The sequence below is a fragment of the Alosa pseudoharengus genome, unplaced genomic scaffold, assembly GCF_046254945.1.
Source record: "Alosa pseudoharengus isolate Yale_2024_CS ecotype anadromous, Long Island Sound unplaced genomic scaffold, YU_APseudo_1.1 YU_APseudo_1.1_scf_17, whole genome shotgun sequence".
Classification (NCBI taxonomy): Eukaryota; Metazoa; Chordata; class Actinopteri; order Clupeiformes; family Clupeidae; genus Alosa; species Alosa pseudoharengus.
The window spans coordinates 7,303,348-7,310,847 of NW_027468640.1; the positions used below are offsets into that span (position 1 = coordinate 7,303,348).

The 7,500-nt window shown below is 46.6% G+C and overlaps 1 non-coding gene across 1 annotated transcript; it reads left to right on the top strand.

Moving 5' to 3' along the window:
* The first annotated feature begins 7,358 nt into the window (after positions 1-7,358).
* trnar-ucu (transfer RNA arginine (anticodon UCU)) lies at positions 7,359-7,450 on the top strand. The gene is given in 2 exon segments: positions 7,359-7,395; positions 7,415-7,450. It is a non-coding gene; the product is annotated as a tRNA-Arg (tRNA).
* The last annotated feature ends 50 nt before the right edge of the window (positions 7,451-7,500 follow it).

The following is a 7,500-nucleotide window of genomic DNA, read 5'->3' on the forward strand; positions in this document are numbered from 1 at the left end:
TGATGGTACTGGCCTGCTGGTGGCTCAGAGTTTGCCCGGTTTCCACCCTAAGCCCCACCAAGTAGCCTGCCAGGCTGTCCACTCTGTCTATCCCTGGTACACTGCGCTCATCCACAGCCTGGTAAAATATAAGAGTAAACCAATGTTAAAAAAAAGATACAATATCACAGGCAGAAGAACAACACAACTACCACAATGTACTTGTCACAAAGAGTCTTACCAGTGGTTCCTCTGGCACTGGTTGCACTGCTGGGGGAGCAGTGGCTGGAGTGACAGAGACTGTGAGGGTGGTGGGGAGAGGAAGGACGGAGGCGTAGGTGGTCATGGAGGATGGACCAGAGGCGGCGTAGGTGGACATGGCAACTGGACCAGAGGCGGCGTAGGTGGACATGGCAGATGGACCAGAGGCGGCGTAGGTGGACATGGCAGATGGACCAGAGGCGGCGTAGGTGGACATGGCAGATGGACCAGAGGCGGCGGCGGCGTAGGTGGACGTGGCAGATGGACCAGAGGCGGCGGCGGCGTAGGTGGTCGTGGAGGATGGACCAGAGGCGGCGTAGGTGGTCGTGGAGGATGGACCAGAGGCGGCGTAGGTGGTCGTGGAGGATGGACCAGAGGCGGCGTAGGTGGTCGTGGAGGATGGACCAGAGGCGGCGGCGGCGTAGGTGGACGTGGCAGATGGACCAGAGGCGGCGTAGGTGGTCGTGGAGGATGGACCAGAGGCGGCGTAGGTGGACGTGGCAGATGGACCAGAGGCGGCGTAGGTGGTCGTGGCAGATGGACCAGAGGCGGCGTAGGTGGACATGGCAGATGGACCAGAGGCGGCGTAGGTGGACATGGCAGATGGACCAGAGGCGGCGTAGGTGGACATGGCAGATGGACCAGAGGCGGCGGCGGCGTAGGTGGACGTGGAGGATGGACCAGAGGCGGCGTAGGTGGTCGTGGAGGATGGACCAGAGGGCACCCTGGTCATGGAGTTGAAAGACTTAAAAAAAAAAAAAACATGTTTATGGAATTTAATCTATCTTTTTTTACTTTGCTTTTTATTAATGTATTTACTCTTTAGATTGTATTAATGGTATTTTGTTTGTTTCTATTTTTCTTTTCATTGTGCTATTCGCCTTATTCACCCGGCGGCCATTACGAGGCTGAGGGGTACACTTGCCATTACACCTCAGTCCAGCAGATGGTGGTGGTAATGCACTCCGTTTGCAACCTGCTAAAAAAAACTCACTGAAAAAGAAGAAGGGTTCACTGGCCTTTTCTTCTTCTTCAGTGAGTTTTTTTTGGCAGTTTGCAAAAGGAGTGCATTACCACCACCATCTGCTGGACTGAGGTGTAATGGCAAGTGTACCCCTCAGCCTCGTAATGGCCGCCGGGTGAATAAGGCAAATACAATTAAAGTTAATAGTGCTATACAAATAATACTACTTGTACTGTTATTATTATGAATAAGGCAAATACAATTAAAGTTAATAGTGCTATACAAATAATACTACTTGTACTGTTATTATTAAGAATAGTTACCAGTTGTTGCTTAGGTGCTGCTGTAGTGGTGTTAGCAGACCCAGTCTGGACAGAGGCAGGAGTGCTGGCTACACTGGTCGAGGCAGGTAATGAGCCAGGGGACAGGTCCAGCACCTCAATAGTGGGATCCAGGTTGCTATCTCCGAAGCCCTCGTCCTCCAACTCCTCCTCCGTGCCCACATCCTCCAACATCTGATCGGTCGCCTCAGAGTCAGGATCCACGTCCTGCATGGCCTGCCCTGTTTGCCGGTACAGGTAATCTATACCTATGAGTTCACCTGGAACAGACAGGGGAACGCAGTTTTCAGAAAATTAATATGAATATAATTTTTTTATGAATATAAAAAGCAATTTAAAGCTAAAACTCACCAGTATAGACAGAAGGTGGCTGAAAAGATGGAACAAGCTGTCTTCCAAGCACCTTAACACTGTGGGTGTTGACACAGTGCACCAGGTCCCCGGAGTAGCTTAACAGGGACGGAGGTTTGCCTGCCAGAGATGCCATCTTACGGTCCTGATTCCACCTGTTCAGGCCTTCCAGGAGGTACAGCTGGAAATTTAAGCTGTTGGCACTTGTTCCTTTAGATAAGATCAATAACTGCAAGTTAATTTGTTGTGCTTTGCTATTTGATAGACATTAATTGTGTCACCATTGATATTTCTGATGAGTAATGATTTATACTGACCTGGAATGAACCTGTTCAGATGGAGATGAAAGGACTCCAGTGATGTGGAGCCCCTTGCACACCTGTAGTTTGGCAGCACAATACCCTCTTTGGTGGTGGTGCCAGTCTGTGTGTAGAGCAGCACACCTGGTTCGTCCTGAATGCACTTTACGTGCCTTTTCTGGACTTGCCAGATGTGCTGCATCCTCTCCTGGTCCAAGAGAGGGACACCAAGAAGGTCTCGACCCTTTACCCCCATTAGCTCGCTGAGGAGGTGCTCGATCAGCAAGATGGTCTGCTGCTCTCCTCTTGTCCGCCTTCGGCAGTGCAGGGCCAATTCCTCCTTGGTGATCCGTTGGTCCACCATAGTGCCGGTGATGCCAGGGACACCTTCACGTCTCAGCTGCTCCCTCTTGGCCTGCCTCAGCAGAGACACATCCCCACTGTCCCATTCAAAAATGCACGAAGACATGCGTGCCATGAAAATGGGGTAAAGAGGATGAGCATCCTTGGTGCACCCAGCTGCCAGTCGCCGCATGAAGTGGTAGATGTCCAGCTTTACCACCAAGTCTGGCCACCCACCAAATCGCTGCTTGAGCTTGGTCTGCCCAGTGCCCTCCCGACAGCAGTCACAGTCCACATAGAGGAGCTGAGGCGGAGCCACACCCGCATCTGTGTACCTCCGGATGAGGTCTGCTGCCATACGATCCAGGGCAGGACCCTCCTGAGCCGTCAGGACACTGATGAGGATCTGGCCCACCTCATTGCTGACAGATGTCAGCCACAGCGCTGTTCCTTTCGCCAACCCCGACAGCTTCTTTGTTATCTGTAATCACACAGAAAAGACAGTGAGTGATGCAAAATTATTTATATATGAAACATTACTTCCATATTTCAGGTCTGTACTATTACTAATGGTGTATTTCCAATTATTTTGATTGAAATATAAAAGTAGTTACTTTTTTGGTGGAGTCCATTTTTAGGATGCAGCCATATGTGGAGGTTATGCTGGCTTTGATATGGTCCAGCCTGCACAAGATGTCCCGCCCATAAACAGCCAGCATCCATCTGTGGGAGGGGATGGTTTCCGGCTCAGGTGGCTCCTGAAATCGTACAGGGAGCAGGCTTGGCTGGGAGGTGAAGTCTGAGCAGGCACCAAGGTACCGGCAAAGACGCTTCAGCCACTCCTCGCTGTGGTTCTCCCGCAGCTGCCTCACTAAGCGAGAAGGGCTGTTGCCCAGGGCCCTCTCCCTGAGGAACCTAATGACCCGCATGTCACAGGCATATCTGAATAAAACAAAGGGAAAGAGAGACATAAAGACACAAACATTAAAACCAGCTCATCTCAATTGTGTTTTAAATGACAAACATTTATTACACAAGCTAAATCTCAGTATACTCACTTTCGAGTTAGGATCAGCCTAAATTCTAGTTTGTGGGCTAAGTCCAGCTGGTCCAAGATGGCCTTGCTGGTGGAAATCAAGGCCGTTTTGCATCCACTGCACCAGAGAGTCTCTGTAATCATCAGGTAGTAGCGATCTACATCTAGTACCTGCCGGGCTCTCTTGTGTGCCCCATAGCCTGTGAGCTGCCCCCCACACACAAGACAGGACAGCCTGACCTTCCAGAGATGGTATGGCATCCACAGTAGAAGCCTGTGTGTGAAGAAGCGCTCTGGAGCGGGGCCTTGATGATAAATCAGAGCTGGCTCTGGTGGATCATACCACAGCTTCAGGTCAGTACGAAGCCGATGTTGCTTCCACAAAGCTGCTGAAATCCACCTCTGATCCTGTGGTGGTATGGTTTTCATCAACTTCGCGGGAAGCCATCCAGACTCTGAACCTGGAGCGGTCACTGTATTTTCAGCAGGCTGGACCGAGGATTCAGCTGAAGATGGAGCAGCAGAGGGAACACAGGCGGAGCTGATAACAGAGGTGACGGAATCAGAGGACGTCCCAGAGGAGGCAGCGGCTGACACTTCCTAATGTATTAAAAAAGACAAACATAGATATGATTACAAGCCACTTGTGAGGAATGTTTGTTCAAAATGTAGCATATTTATGTGATCCAACAATATTAGTGTGAAGAAAACGTTTCAATTAAAGAGGTACTCACAACTCTAGAAACAGCTCCTGGAGCACAGGAAGCAGAGGTGACTTCAGACACAGAAGAAGGAGGAAGAGACAGGGGGGAGACAGTCTGAATATACAGCCTGGGACTGCGAGCAGGCGATGCAGACGCAGAAGAGGGAGGAAGAGACAGGGGAGAGACGGTCTGAATATCCGGCCTGGGACTGCGGGCAGGTGATGGTGTCCTAGGTGCAGGGCTGGACAATGCAGAAGTGCTAATAGGCTGCAAGAATAAGAGAGCACAGTTTACAGTATTGAATGAAATAATCTATCATTATCAGGAATTGCAGTAACGATGATTAGATAAACTCAGCATATCTTTATGGAATGAAGTTTCATTTTCTTGACTATACCTTGGTTGCATGCGTCCTTGCCACACCTAGGTTTGGCTTTAAAGCTGCACCATGGGACCCACCATACCGTGGCTTTGTAAACTGACAAAAAGAAATTAGTAACATTATGTGAAGCGTTTTAAAATGTTATAACGTATGATAACATAAATATCTGCATAAAGACATGCATTTACCGATGTCAAAGTCAAAGTAGGCTTTAAAGGTGCCTTCCCGGATGCCGTTCCTGACTGCCCAGGTGTTACAGGTGGTGACATGGATGGTGTGGATGACACAGGGGCCACACTGGAAGGCTACAGTTTAACAGAAAAGGAAATTAAATTAAAAAAAATACACAATACACCATCAACACATCACACTTTTATGAAACACTTCTTATACCTTTTTCGTGTGGAAACCACAGTTACATGTCTGTGTCCCCCCAAACAGAGACATTTGGCCCCTTTGTTGTAGTGGACACTTCTCAATCTGTAACATATGACAATGAATCATAACTATCTGTTCCCTGTAATGATGACATAGATTTCCTGTGTTTATGTACATGTCCAAGTTTACCTTCTGGTACAGTTCATGCCATTTCCTCTGGCGTGGTGCCGGTCTGTTCCCTGCCTCAGAAGGCCAGACCCCCTGTGTGGCAAATCTGCGCAGGCGGGCCACCCATTCATCGTCACTCATAGCCCTGTGCTTCTTGTGTTTGGAAGCCATCTTCCAATAGAAGATAGTGTGTGGCAAAATACAAAGTTTATGACTATTCAGTAGAACTGAGTAGTTAATCAGTTTCATACATTTATTTCACATAGCACATATTTCATCTGAGTGTTTTTGGACAAGGTTATAGTTTAATATTTAGGAGGAAGGGATGATGTGGTGTGTGGGTATAATAATATGCCATAAAAATCAGATTATTACATACCATTTCGATTACAAAGGCTTACAATTAGTCTACATTATGTTTATTATCGATTAACCCACAAAAACAACACAAACCCTATATTACGTCATGATAATAAAGGTGCAGCTTTATGGTTAGCCTATGTATTGTATTGAATTGCATTACAGCTAAAATTAACAGACAGAATTCGTTTACCTCAGTAAAAACTGGCGCCCAAAACTTATAGGCTAATTAACGTTATGCATAATGCAGCCATATAGCGGCCAGAGGTAGCCTAACCTATAGGCTAGCTATTTTTAGCCAACTTAATGTAAACATAATAACGTAATAACATACATTATGACAGTAACAAAGCCTATGCACGATAGTAATTATATTAATGTAAACATGTAAAGTCCATTAAAAATAATGAAACTGCCCCTTAACCTCTAGACATAAATAAGACGTTCTGTAACGTTACGTTAGCTAACCAGCCACTTAACTAAATATAACATTGCCCATTACGATTATTACATAGTCTTACAATTAGCCTACATTATGTTTATTATCGATTAACCCACAAAAACAACACAAGCCCTATATTACGTCATGATAATAAAGGTGCAGCTTTATGGTTAGCCTATGTATTGTATTGAATTACATTACAGCTAAAATTAACAGACAGAATTCGTTTACCTCAGTAAAAACTGGCGCCCAAAACTAACTAACGTTAACTTATAGGCTAATTAACGTTATGCATAATGCAGCCATATAGCTGCTAGCGGCCAGAGGTAGCCTAACCTATAGGCTAGCTATTTTTAGCCAACTTAATGTAAACATAATAACGTAATAACATACATTATGACAGTAACTAAGCCTATGCACGATAGTAATTATATTAATGTAAACATGTAAAGTCCATTAAAAATAATGAAACTGCCCCTTGACCTCTACATAAATAAGACGTTCTGTAACGTTTCGTTAGCTAACCAGCCACTTAACTAAATATAACAACATTGTCGGCTTCTTACCTCGATATCGATGTATGTAACTGTTAAATCCAACGTAAATCCAGTACTCTGGCACCTGTAACGTTAGAGTCCAAACTTTTTTTTTTTTTTCAAAACCGCTGGACCGCTGATTAACCTCTGGCGATGCTCCGTCAGGTAGATGGAAAGTTTTTGGGAACGAAGGATAGTGATTGGTTGTCAACAAAGGCAAGGAGACGAGATTTTGTAAATGGACTTTTTTTATTGGCTGTAAGCTGTGAGGTAAAGATACACATACTGATACGTGATTGATGCATACATATAAAAAAAAAATATTGGAAATGGGGCATAGTGACTGGCTGGAAGGAAAAGGAGATGATGGGATTAGGCTTTATTGATTGGCTGTGAACATAAATGGAAAGATGGCAATAGTGATACGTGATTGGATGGCAATTGACAGTCTCTCGTTCTCCCGGCACCGCTAGCCGGGCTTCTTGCACGCAGACGGCTGACGGCGAGGCCACAGGCGCGTACAAGCTCATGCTTGCCCAAGCTAATCGCTGCTTGGCCATCCTGACTCCTTGTGGAGAGCGTTTTGAGAAGGCGCAGACAAGACCTGGAATATCACGGCCCCTCTGCAAAATGTGCTCGCTCTCTGCGGCCCAGCGGCATGCTCTCAGTCAGAGGAGTCCGTTGGTGCTAGGATGAGCTTTCTATCTTCTACCAGTCCAAAGTTATTCATCAATGAAGAATGAGTGGAAGTCTGAGAGAAACATGGGAAGCACAGGTCTGAGTTGATTTTGGGATGCTAAACTGCAGCTCCGCATGGTTCTGTGGCGCAATGGATAGCGCATTGGACTTCTAGTCGGCAAAGGAAGAGGCCATTCAAAGGTTGTGGGTTCGAGTCCCACCAGAATCGTGTGTTTTGCAGGACGCCGATGGGCAGCGTCGTGCCAAGATGCGCCTTTC